At 41.4% G+C, this 14,371-nt stretch overlaps 1 pseudogene; it reads left to right on the forward strand.

Annotated features, from left to right (window-relative positions):
• The window catches only part of LOC138242773 (zinc finger protein 436-like), an 88,808-nt pseudogene that overhangs the window by 3,901 nt on the left and 70,536 nt on the right, over positions 1-14,371 (forward strand).

The following is a 14,371-nucleotide window of genomic DNA, read 5'->3' on the forward strand; positions in this document are numbered from 1 at the left end:
TAGGAAGTGTGCTTGTTATCAGTGTATTCCTCAGCTTTCCCCAAATTATCTTCTTCTTACCAACATCTCTAGTCTTTTATCCTGCAATAACTCAGCCAACACTTAAATCTCCAAAAGCTGCTTGTGTTAATTTCTTGAAATCACAAATATCATGTGTAAATACTGGCCATGTAATACTCTGCATTGTAGAATAATAGTTTATTTTAAAGGGAACTAGAGAAACTAAGAACTAGAGAAATCAAGAAAGGCTTTTTTTTCTAGAATTAATAAATGCACATCCTGTTCACTGGGGAAATTAAATCCACACTGAGCAATCTTCAATATGTTCAGAATATGACAGCAAGAATCCTATCAGGGATGCATTACACCTGTTTTCAAGTCCTTGCACTGGTTACCTATCAGGTTTCGAGTCAACTTCAAAATCCTTATCCTCATTCAGTACCTACAGTATATGGCTTATTATCTGTCTACTCCCCACCTTTGTCCGTCTGACTCTGGTCTTCTAGCTGTCCTCAAGAACATCTACATTCTGTGGGTGACAGGGTCTTCTCTAGCTGCACCCCAGAACTCTCAATTTGTATTCCCAGTGATATCAGTCACGTACCCTAAATGCATTTAAATCTAACCTCAGAACCTTTCTTTTCAGAAGACTTAGTGTCTGTATCTGCTTCGTTTTCTAATTTTGGTAGCACCTCTAACTGCTTGTCTTTCTTATATGTATTTACTTTGTAATCTGTGGTCCTTTTATCTGTTTTTATATCTACTGTATTGCTTTGAGATGCCACCTTTAATGGTGATATATAAAATAAAGTTTTTTATTATTGTTATAGAGAAACATGATCAGATTTTCCCTGGTTCAGAAATTAGAGAAACATGATCAGATTTTCCCTGGTTCAGAAAAAAAGATCTAAAGTATACTATTTGTCACTCTTCTCATTCCCTTTGCTAAATGACATTTCATATTAATCTGATCAATCTAACTGCCTGTTTTCTGTGCTTTCTCTATCCTGCTAGATTTGCAATTATTCTGAAAATGTTCTTCTTGAAATAACTCATTTCTAAATACCTTTTTTCACTGTTAACATCTTGCAGCAACTCTGCGACAAAATATACACTTAGCTCAACCTGACAGTTCATCCTGCTACCAACATTGAATAAAAAAAATCTTAAGATTTCTATTTATGTCTTTCTTTAGTGGTTTCATTAGTGACAAAGGCTAAACTTGGAAAAATGTATTTTATGTGTTGTGGAAAAAACTGACTTGCTTTAACAAAATATGTTTACAGATCCTTTCACCTGCCAATCTACCTGAATGCCCAACTATCTGAGAAGCCCTCCATGAAACCATGGTTGCTATTAATTCATTTAGGGCTCACTGACAGAATTGCTGTTTTTTATGCATGATAATTTTCTGATTCCTCACTCTGTTTCATGTTTATAGATAAGACTTTATTGATCGCGAAGGGAAATTGATGTACATGTTCATATACATGATGAACATGTTTGCATGTTCTTTTGTAACATACACCTTTTTGTGATTTTTTTGTATATCTAAGCAAGTGTTCCTGCATCCCTCTTCTGCACTGTAGTCATGGCTTTTTTTCTGTTTGCTTATTTCAAAGCAACACCTGCTCCATTTCTAAAACTTTTTGCCCATGTGCATTTTTGTATTTTTTACACCTCTAGCACTTAAACGTCCTAAATTTTCATTTGCATTAATTTGTAGAATGAATTTGAGTTTTAGCCTTAAGTTTTCACTATCTTTTGTTTCTTGTCCTACAACTGTTATTATTGATCACCGAATTATTGTACTTGACATGACTTCATTCAGCCTTTCCTGAACGTCTATGACAGGCAGAGAGAGTGCCGTTTCTGGTGCGATCTTTTGCAGCTGACATTTCACTGTTTTAAACGAACAAGAAATTAGATTGCTCATAAATCAGTTATTCTATATAAACACAGCGTAATTGCCCTCCGAAAATCCTCTTTTTCTTGTTCGTTTTAGAGACCTTGATCGAAACTGATTTTAGATGTCAGAAAGGATTTATTTTCTCTATTTCCTACATTGCTTTATCGAGATTTTAACTTTATATCTAACTTTATATCTAGGCTCAGATTTCAACTATAAATCGTACAGTAATTAATAGCAGTAAATACTGATGTTTTGCACCCTCTTACCACAAAAATATATGTTTTGTAGCTGGGATTAACTTCATTTCATACGCGTAGCTACTACGATTCGGACAGTGAACAGTTAAAGATGGCGGCAAATCAGACACCCAGAGAGGGGGGGGGGGGCGTCTTCTCGCCTCCATAACTAAAATGCCAAATAGGAGTGGCTTAAGCGACATACACAGTCGTGTAACTGACAGTTTGAGGTAGCCTATCGTGTAAATTTCGCTTTGTTGCTGATGGGTTAAGCTTTCGAAACTCTGCCCCAAAGTCATGTGACTGATTTTTCGCCCTGTTTCGTTGGTTAAACGCAATGATCACAAGCACCACCATGGTAACTGGGATGTGTAGTTTTTAATTCTGTTTGAATTATAACTGTACATACTGTCTTCATATTTGGCCAGGGCTTTAAAGAGAAGGCGCGCCAAAAAATTTCGGTGCCGTCATCTCCGCTTTAAAGGTACCCCCGTGCTGGAAGCATTTGACCTCGGAACGTTTGCCCAGCGTAGTATTAACCCCTCTCTCTCTCAGTGCACTGTTAATGTAAATGTAATGTAATTGTGATATTATTACAGTATACTTTTTACATGGTAGTTAGGTTTCTGACGAAGCTAAATCAGAACACGCCCTTATACCCACTTATTCCACTATGTTTAAACAACCCGAATTGATTGTGAGTGTACTTGTATGCGTGTGTGTAGTTTAAAGCTTTTAAGATCACATGGCCTCAGCTATCACTACTATGCTGATGATACTCAAATATACATCCATATCAAACCTGACACTGATGTGGCTGTCTCTATTCTATTTATTTGTATCCCCGATATAAAAACTTGGGTGACTCAAAATGTCCTTCATTTAACTGTGACAAGACTGAAGTCCTGCTTATTGGCACCACCCATCAACTTTGTACAACCAATGTGTAACTCCATCTGTAGATGGTCTTGTACTTGAGCTTCAGTCTAAATTGAAAAACTTGTGGATGATATTTGACCTTCGACCCACATGTGCAGCATGTTGTCAGAACATCTTTCATTCACCTCATAAATATTGCTTGACAACGCCCTATGTTATCACTAACTGTGGCTGAAAAGTGTTGTCTAATCTTAAATCGACTTCTGTAACGCTCTACTCTCTGGGGATTCTAAATCCCCATTGAACAAACTCCAGTATGTCCAAAATTCAGCAGCCAGAATCCTGACCAGGTCTAGTACAAATGATCAAGTTACTCCTATCCTGGAGTCCTTGCACTGGGTTCCTGTCAAGTTTCATATCGACCTAACAGTCCTCCTGCTCACCTATAAGACTCTCCATGGCTCGGTACCTGTCTGAGTTATCACCCTACTCCCCACCTCACAACCTTCTCTCTTCTAATTCTGCTCTCCTTACTGTCCCCCAAGCCCATCTACATTGTATGGGTGACATGGCCTTCACCTGTTATCCCCCCAAGCTCTGGAACTCTCTCCCTAAGGATATCGGAGAGTCACCTTCTCTAAACTCCTTCAAATCCAGACTCAAAACCTTCTTCAGAAGAGCCTTAATTTAACTGTTCTGTACCCCTCTGCTCCTACTGTACTTAGTACCACTGTCTACTGTCTCCTCTAACTGTGTATTCTCATCGTGCTAATTTTGTGTATTTTTTGTTGTTGGCATTCTGTAAAATGCTTTGAGAAGCCACTTCTTTATAGGTATAAAACTATAAAATAAAGTTTATTCTTATAAAGGTCGTGTCTTCTTGTCCTTTGTTTACAGGCTCAGAGGCCAGTGTTCTCTCCGATGCTGGGGAAAGGGCTCTTCTTGAACAGCAGCACAGGAAAGAGGACTGGAGCTCCAGTCTGATGCAGGAGACAGAGCTCACTGCCGCAGAAGGGAAAGAGGCACTTAGTGAGCAGCACACAGACAGCAGACAGAGTGTCAAGGATCTGGACTCTGTGCCCATGATGAAGACAGAGCCTGAGAGTGAGCCACCTGGGCTCTTAGTATGTGATGATTTTACAGAGAAGATGAATAATCTGGACACAATCAATATTACACAAAGTTGTAATGAACTTGGCTGCGTCTCTGTACAAGAGCACAGTAAAAAACTGGATGTTTTATATCTTACAGAGCAGGGTATGGATCCCAAGTTGATTGACCCTGCAGAGAAGCAGACTGATGTGTCTGGTAAAGAGAAAAGTACTGAGTCACAGCACACTGAGAAGAGTCAGTACAGGGAGGAGCAACAGCAGCTCCTACAGGGCTTGATAAGAATTAGGCCTTGTTCTGTTCAAGTGGAGAGACTGTCATTGCACAGTCTAAAACAATCATATGATCCCTTAGATTCTGTTGAGTTTACACACAGGTTTAATAATCTGGTTACTGAGAAAATTGTTGAAAGTTTTAATGAATGGGAGAGTATGTCTGTTCTTGGGCAAAGAGAGAAACAGCTGAATGAACTGGACGGCTTAAGTGTCAGAGAGCTGGAGAAGGAGCCCCAGATGATTCACACTGCTGAGCAGCACACTGAAGGTCACGGTGGAGAAAACACAGCTCTGTTTCAGCACACAGAGCAAGGCCATTCCATGGAGCATTTGCAGAATAAGAGACCCCAGCACGATCAGAGGATGAGGAAGAATCACTCAAGGCCTTGCTCAGATGGAGTGGACAAACTGCCATTATGGCACGGGGAGGAGCAGCTTTTCTGTCAGTCTAGCATTTCAAAACCCTACCAGCACCTTCACACAGCAGAGAGACCTTTCAGCTGCAGTCATTGTGTGAAGAGTTTTAGTAAGTCAAGTAACTTAATAGACCACCAGCGCATTCACACAGGAGAGAGACCTTTCAGCTGCAGTCAGTGTGGGAAGAGTTTTAGTCAGGCAAGTCACTTAAAAAGGCATCACCCCATTCACACAGGCGAGAGACCATTCAGCTGCAGTCAGTGTGGGAAGAGTTTTAGTCAATCAAGTAACTTAAAAACCCACCAGCGCATTCACATAGGAGAGAGACTGTTCAGCTGCAGTCAGTGTGGGAAGAGTTTTAGTCAGTCAAGTAACTTAATAGACCACCAGTGCAGTCACACAGGAGAGAGACCATTCAGCTGCAGTCAGTGTGGGAAGAGTTTTAGTCAATCAAATAACTTAAAAACCCACCAGCGCATTCACACGGCAGAGAGACCTTCACCTGCAGTCAGTGTGGGAAGAGTTTTAGTCAGTCAAGTAACTTAAAAACCCACCAGCGCATTCACACAGGAGAGAGACTGTTCAGCTGCAGTCAGTGTGGGAAGAGTTTTAGTCAGTCAAGTACCTTAATAGCCCACCAGCGCAATCACACAGGAGAGAGACCATTCAGCTGCAGACAGTGTGGGAAGAGTTTTAGTCGGTCAGGTGGCTTAAAAACCCACCAGCACATTCACACAGGAGAGAGAACGTTCAGCTGCAGTCAGTTTGGGAAGAGTTTTAGTCTGTCAAGTGACTTAAAAACCCACCAGCGCATTCACTCAGGAGAGAGACCGTTGTAGCGGCAAGGTTTATTAAAATACAGGAATTAAGTTTGCTGCTCCCTTGCCAGTCTCTCTCTCCCTCATCTCAAGTGGTGCTGGACACAGAGAGGCGATTCCATTTGGTTCACATTTAAGGTGTTTTTCTAGCTGACAGTGTGTTCTGATAAGGAACAACTCCCAAAGCTGAGACACGTGAATGGTCATCTCTGGTGCCTCGCTGTCTGGGAGATTCCAAGGGAGAGTCTCATCCCAAGTGGTTTACAACCCCAAGGTCAGAGTTCATGGTTACTCATCCTCACACGGGGCAACAATAACTGTAGGGGTTTGTGCATTTCCCGGGACAATTGTTAATTGTAGCAGTAAGTCATGAAATGATTCTTGAATGCCCAACGAACTTTCAACCAATGAGCGACCGTAGTTCCTCCAGGTACAACTCCAGCTCCTCCTGGACATCCTCAGACTCGGCTCAGACAGTCACGTAATGGCCAGTGTGTCCCAGTGCCAGGACTTTTCCTTGTTCTAAGAGTTGAGAATGGAGGTTGCCAGCGTGTAACCAAAGGATCCACCCGAGGTTAGCCCAGCAGCAAGCCTCGTGAACCCACCGCGAATGCTCACCTGATCAACGAGTGAACTACGGTTGGAACTGTGGACAGCTGAATATCAGTATTCAGGACTCGCGCTACATCGGGAACGAACCGGTCTTCTTCCTGTCTAAAGAGTGTGACTTTTCTGTGTGCAAACTCTGGTAGTTTCAGCCAACACAGGTCTTCAGAGAGCATCAGCAGCGCACCTCAGCAGAAATCTCTCCCTCCTTCTCCTTCTCTCAAGTCGAACCAGCACTGCCTTGCACCAGGCCAGAGAGCACCGATTGGACACGGCAACAGCCTGCCACTGCTTCTTTGCATCCGCGGGAGATCTGAATCCCCATAGAGCGGATGAGTATTCAACTTTCTGCATTACAGCTCGAGAATTCAATTGTTACCTCAACCTGAGTTGATATCAATTTAATTCCTATGAGTCATGTACTTGCTTTTGAGTATCTAATGTACAAGTTGTAACAAAGTTCATTTACAAAGTGGTCTAAATGAATGATATACGGAATGTATGTCCCTCTTGGTTTGTAACTCTTCGTGATTGAATATATACCTTTTGTAGTTCAGGTGGGTAGCTGCGTCAGCATGCGTAGGCTGCAAAGGAACAAGTAATAGGTTTATTCCATGCTGAAAAAAAGAAGAAAGAGAACACAACGTTTCGGCCGTGGAGCCTTCTTCAGGTGTGAGAGAGACAGGGCAGTAGGCAAAGGTAAAGTAGCGGGAGAACAAAGGTTGAGAGGGAGGAGGAGTGAGAGGCGGGAGCAGGGGACAGAAAGGGAGGCCAATCAAGAGCTGTGAAGTCAGAATGGGTGCAGAGAGGTGTGAAATGAAACTTCCAATGAATGGAGAAAATTTAAAAGAACAGTAATCTGTCGTTAAGGGAAGGGAGAATGTGTGATCCTAGCTGCAGAATAATTTTAGTTTCAGTGGTCTTTCTGATGTATGAGTTCGGAAAACCGTCTTTGAGAACACAGACGGAGAGATTAGAGTGGTCGTGGCCGTCAGAGGTGAAATGAGAAACAATGGGCTTGGAGAGATCTTTAATCTTCACAGCCCTGACGTGTTCTCTGAAGCGGTCTCCGAGTCTCCTTCCTGTTTCCCCAATGTAGATGGCTGGGCATTTACTGCAAGAGATACAGTAAATAAGGTTGCTGGAGGTACAAGATGCTGTCTGGGTGATCCGGAATTGTCCTGAGGGGCCTTGAATGAGTGTGGTGGTGGCTGTGTACTTGCAGGTGATACAGCGAGCTCTTTTGCAAGGGAAAGTGCCTGGTGTGGATGGTTGCTGAGGGCGGTCAAGGGAGCTGTGAACAAGGAGGTTACGCAGATTAGGTGGTCGGCGATATGAGATGATAGGGCGATCAGAAAAGAGGGCCCCAATGTAGGGATCATCCTGTAGGATGGAAAAGTTCTGGTTAATGGTCCTGGGGATAGGAAGTGTGTTAGGGTGGTAAGGAAGCACCAAAGGAATGCGGTTGTTACGGCGGGAGTTCCTGATCGGGTTGATGGTCCGGGGGGTGTTTTTGGCTCGGGCAAGGGCCCTGTCAATCACACTGCTGGGATATACTCTGTTGATAAAAAATGAGTACATTACGAGGGCTTGGTTTTCAATGTCGATGTCGTCGCTGCATAATCGTCGTAACCTAAGGAACTGTGAAAAAGGAAGAGAGTTTTTAGTGTGGTTGGGGTGAAATGAGCTGTACAGGAGGTAGCTGTGTGAATCCGTGGGTTTGTAATAAACTGAAGTGGACAGTCGGGGGTAGTTGATAGACAAGTGGATGTCTAGAAACGGAAGAGTGGTGGAAGAAATGTTAACCGTATATTTGAGGGACGGGTGGAAGTTGGTGAAATGGTGCAGGAAGAATTCAAGCTGATCATTGGAGCATGTGGCGGCACCGACGCAGTCATCAATATATCGTTTGTAGAGGTCAGGGACATAGCCAGTGTGCAAATAAATATTTATAATAGAATGTATAATTTAACACAGCAAAAATATATTGTATTTTGCACTATAATCAGATATTTCAAATGAAGCCCTCTGGATTTGATTACTCTTCTCACTTTACAAGCCGGAGCAGCTGATGCACCATGTGTCTTCCCATAAAAAGTCTTTGACTCCATACTATGGCTGTTGCAGTGCAGGCTCATATATGAGTAGAACAGGTGAACCTTTCAATGAACGAGGGGTTCCTTTTCACACAAGACTGATAGGAAACAGTCAAAACTTGCCACACCCGGACTGTTAAATTGATCAACCATTTTTAATAGCTGTGGAAATGCACTCACACTGTAGGATACGCACTCGGTGCGCCACAGGCGTCACATTCACATGTCAAACACTTGTTTTCAGTAGCAGGTGATTTGGGATCCCCCAGTCTTCGCTTTATCATCCACGCAGTATGCCTGTTCCAGAGACATTTTCATTGTTGATAACTATAGGGGGAGAGCATGTAGATTCCAAAACACTCTACGGCAGCAGAAGTGAGCAATTACCTGCTAGAAAAACAAATGTGTTCCCAGAAGCATATACTGCACAATTACCACAATATTTGTAAACATTTCCGATACATAACCACGTTATGTGCTCTACATTGTTCTATTTTGTACTGTGTGAGGAGAATACACACTCTATTATTGTTGTTGCTGAGCTTCGAGTCTCCTACTTATTTCTTCTACTAGCTTGCATAGAAAGTCATCGCCCTGCTTTTTGTCTATCACTTAATAAAAAGGTCAACGTAGAAAACGTTATTTATTACTGTGTGTTTATTTTGGGGATTAATATTTACTTTTATAATAAAAGAAAACATTTTCATACTATTTTTTTTAATTAAAATTGGAAAGGTATGTTTAATTAAATGATTTTATTGATTCACAATCTGACAAAGCAAGACAGAACAAAAGCCTTCATGAAATCACATTCTCGAATTTATCCCCTTGCACTCAACAATTTAAGGAAGAACACGAAACCGCCTGTTATTAAAATTGTCGCAGTTTTTTTATCGCTCTGAGGAGTTCTTGCACCCCCCCGCCCCCCCAAAATACAGTCTTTCAGGGAATGCCATACCATTTCTATTGGATTTAAATCTGGGGATTCTGCTGGAGTTTTCACCCAGTTTATTTCCTCTGCTTTAAGTCTTCCCTTTGCTGCTGTGCGTTTCAGATCGTTGTCCTGACAGAAATGATGCCTAGATCCAAAGTGCTCCCTGATGTATGGGGCAGTAGATTGTTTGATCATGACTTCCTCGAAGAATTCCCGATCCATTATTCCTTTGAAATTAAGAAGTTGTCCTGGGCCTCTTCTAGATATTCCACCCCCAGCCATGGACCTTCCAAAGCCACTGTTGTTTCATCAGTGAAAAGTGCATCATGAAATGCATCTCTCAGTTCAATCCATTGAAGTGCTTGCTTGAGCATTTCTTCAGTTTTTACCTTTATCTCCATCCTCAGCACTGGCTGGAGATGCTGTGTGTGTCCAAACTCAGCGGTTATATAGGACAGGACTCGGCGCGCAGCAGGTGCGACTCATTGCTCTGTGCTGCCCGTGCGGAATGCGCGTCTCCTCCCTCCACACACCATCGCCTCACTAAACCGCCTTCATACTCCCCAGCGGCAATAACATCTCCATTTATTACATTTATTCTTCCCTCTTAACCCAGAAAACTCCCGGGACGTTTTTGTGAACCGGTAAAGTGTCTCTCTATTGGTGGTCACAAGTAGAAACAATGCACGCGCTGAAAGCAGGAAGTCAAAACACTGTACGAGCACATCTGGGTCCAGACTTCTGAAGACTCCTAAAAGTGAATTTCCAGATTCCTTAAAGTCATGTTAAAGTCCCCCATCCGTTCGTTTCAAATGCATAAATTGGATGAGTTCGGGTACTTTTCTGATGTATTTTAATAGTTTGTAACGTGTTAAATATTTTACAAGTAAAATTTATCAACTTCACTTTCATGCAAGGTTTTGCGTGGATACAAAAACACCCCAGTGGGCAAAAGACGTATAATATACGTCTATTAAACACATACCTTAGACGTCTAAATGTGGTCCGCAATTCGTCTAGAATGAAATTCTAATATACGTCTATTGTTATACGTCAATTATACGTCTATGATTAGATGTTCATTATACCTAAATGTTTGGAGTTCTATTATACGGATAAATTTAGAGGACTATTATACATATATGGTTGGAGTTCCGGATAACTTTAGAGGACTATTGTACGTATATGGTTAGAGGTCTATTATACAGATAACTTTAGAGGACTATTATATGTATATGGTTAGAGGTCTATTATACGGATAACTTTAGAGGTCTATTATATGTATATGGTTAGAGGTCTATTATAGGGATAACTTTAGAGGTCTATTATACGTATATGGTTAGAGGTCTAATATATGGTTAACTTTAGACGTCTATTATACGGATAACTTTAGAGGTCTATTATACGTATATGGGTAGAGGTCTATTATACATCAAAGATAGGTTTTATAGGTGTAGAAACAAGTAAACCAAGCCAATGATTAAATTTATTCTGAAAATACACATTCACACCTGAAACATATGTATTTCAAATTATACATTGTATACAATCAATCAACAATCAACATATGGGCAATAATCATAAAAAACACAACTAGTCTTTAACTTCAGCTACAAATTCTGGTAACATGGCAATATACAGTATAGTAATGACAAACACAAACTAATTACATTAACACACTAACTCAAAACCTCATTTTGATTCAAATATAAATTTTAAAATGTACAACTTCTATATTTCCAAGAAAAAAAATAATGCAATGGAAGTTAAGACGATTTTTGTCCACTATTTGCAAACCCTGTCTAATTGTCCTAACAGAACAAGAAACCTATTATTTTCAGTGTCCAGATCTCCTGGCCCCCTGCCTTGCATATGCATTCTTCAAGTAACGTATTGCGTGCTCCTTTATTTCTTTTTCTGTTGATGTAGGGTGGGACTTCAGCACCGCAGCTAGGAGAAACTTATAAAATATTACTTCCCAAATAAATGATGATTAATATCTTCTTTAGTATAATCTAAAAAATGAAAAAATAAAAAATAAAAATTTACTAAGCTCAAAGCTGAAATAAATGTATAAAATTTGGCTTGTATCATAGCAGTTGAGCAATAAAGTCTGTCCTAATTAAAGAGTACCCAAACTTTGAAAGTACAACATAGAATAAGAATAATTAGAGAAACGGCAAAATGATTTTGTGTCATCTTCCCCATTCACACTATTTTTATGTGCCATTTTTTGCTTATTCACGTACTATTTTAATCAAAATAATATTAAGAAAGATCTGTATGTATTCAGATAGTATTATTATTATTTATACTTACTTGTCAAAAGAGGATTGTTGAGATATTTGCGGATAAATACTTCAATCTTCTACGATTGAAAAACGTCTCCAAAATGGTGACCAACGAATACTAGCAATGCATTGTGGTATATAACCAGAAAATATGCTGGGTTAGATATTTTCTCAACGTATGCGTTTATTAATGTTGTCGATATTATGGTTGAAATTTAACATTGATAATACATCGCGTTTAGGTGCCCCCCTGATGTGCAATTTTAACGCATGCAGTTAGTAAGGATCGGTCACTGTTGTAAGGTGTTATATATAATGACATTATGGAATAGGATGGGGACAGGCCTGGAGTCACGGGGGGAGGGAGGAGTGTCGCCCCTTCAGTTTTGGGCAAAAGGATTTACTTAACTTAACTTGCGCCCTAAAAAAATAGTTGTACTTTGTAAATGGTCAGACAACACTAATTGACACTAACAGTCGGACTGTTTGATGTGCAGGAGGACTCTCCGTCCAGGAACAGCACATATCAGTGTCGTTAGTGAGTGTCAACATTACGATCCTGTTTGCTCAGGTGGACCGATTCCTTGCAGTAGTTTATCATTATACTTAAAATCATTATATAACTAGGACTAGTTATAGCAGTCTGTGCTTTCTGTTGGGTTTTACAACTATTTTTTCTTAACATTTCAGAACCTCCATTGATGTAGCTGCAAAAATGAACGCTTGTGGTACTTTTCGCTCCAGGCAATCCAAACTGCGAGAGTGACAAAAAATGTGAAATTGAACTTCATGGAAAATACCAGATCGCTAGTCGTTATCTTCTGTCATGAAGCACTAATCAATGGCATAGCTGCCAGATTTCATTTGGGTAGCTGCACCATACAGCTCAGTTTCAACCAAAATATCACCCCCCCTCAGAATTTCAGACGCCCCCCTACAGATTTTTCCCTGGGCACCGGCCTGTCCAGGAAATGGTATCAACTTTTCTTAAGAAAATAAAAATAGAAAATCTATAGGCACTCAAACATTTTTTTTTTCAGGCAAGGGGCAAGACCCCTCCACAAAACCCTTGTATGCAAAGCTGTGTAAATAAATTAATTACTGCGAAAATAATTTACTTCGTACACTATGCAGATTGCCGTATACTCCTAGATGCAGCACAATGTATAAAAAGCCTTTGGCACTGTGTTAGATGTGTTTTTGACGTTATATATATGCATTTATTAATGTCGTCAATTTTACGGTTGCAATTCAACATTGATTATACATCGCGCCAATGTATATATATATGCATAGCTATATTATCGCTGTGATATATACGTATATTTGACGAATCACTGCCCACTGGGAAGCCAGGGTATCAGCTTGTTACCCTCTCCCACCCCTCTCTGTGTACAGTAGAGCCACCTGTCCTGACTAGAGGAGCTCATCGAGCAGTGTCTGGAGAGAAACCAGGGTATCGGCTTCAACAACGGACGTGGGGAGCTTGTTCCCCCCTCCCACCCCTCTATGTATACAGTAGAGCCTCTTGTCATGACTGGGGGAGCTCATCCAGCTGTGTCTGGAGAGAAGCCAGGTTATCAGCTTGTTCCCCCCTTCCACCCCTCTCTGTGTACAGTAGATCCTCCTGTCCTGACTGGAGAAGCTCATCCAGCTGTGTCTGGAGAGAAACCAGGGTATCAATTTCAACAACAGGGCTGGGAAGTTTGTTCCCCCCTTTCACCTCTCTCTGTGTAGAGTAGAGCCTCCTGTCCTGACTGGAGAAGCTCATTCAGCTTTGTCTATAGAGAAGCCAGGGTATCAGCTTGTTCCCTTCTCCCACCCCTCTCTGTGTACAGTAGATCCTCCTGTCCTGACTGGAGGAGCTCATCCAGGTGTGTCTGGAGAGAAGCCTGGGTATCGGCTTGTTCCCCCCTCTGTGTACAGTAGAGCCACATATCCCAACTGGAGGAGTTCATCCAGCTGTGTCTGGAGAGAAGCCAGGGTATCAGCTTGTTCCCCCCTCCCACCCCTCTCTGTATACAGTAGAGCCTCCTGTCCTGACTGGAGGAGCTTATAGGCATCCTCTCACGAGGCTCCAGTAAATGTAGGGGTTTGTGCATTTACAGGCACAATTATTAATTGTAGCATTAAGTCAGAAAATGATTCTTTGATGGCTATTAGAAGACCGTCCCAGCGGGATACTCAGCAACACACACACTCGGATACTAATACAAGAGAATACATTTATTAATGCATAAAATGTGCATTTGAACATAACAGATCTTATAGTGAGGGTTAGCAGAATACAAAAGGTATACATTCAATCACGAAGAGTTACAAATACTAAGAGGGACATACATTCAGTATATCATTCATTTAGACCGTTTCGTAAATGAACTTGGTTACAACTTCTACACTAAATACTCTAAAGCAAGTACATAACTCATAGGAATTCAATTGATATCAACTGGCATTGAGGCAGTGCTGGTTTGACGTGAGAGAAGGAGAAGGAGGGAGAGATTTCTGCTGCGTTGCGCTGCTGATGCTCTCTGAAGACCGGCTAGTTAGTGTTGGCTGAAACTAGCAGAGTTTGCACACAGAAAAGTGACTGCAGATCTGAGCAAGTCACACTCTTTAGACAGGAAGAAGACCGGTTCGTTCCCGATGTAGCGCGAGTCCTGAATACTGATATTCAGCTGTCCACAGTTCCAAAAGTAGTTCACTCGTTGATCAGGTGAGCGTTCACAGTGGGTTCACGAGGCATGCTGCTGGGCTAACCTCAGGTGGATCCTTTGGTTACACGCTGGCAACCTCC

Source organism: Lepisosteus oculatus, chromosome 14 (genome assembly GCF_040954835.1).
Source record: "Lepisosteus oculatus isolate fLepOcu1 chromosome 14, fLepOcu1.hap2, whole genome shotgun sequence".
Lineage (NCBI taxonomy): Eukaryota > Metazoa > Chordata > Actinopteri > Semionotiformes > Lepisosteidae > Lepisosteus > Lepisosteus oculatus.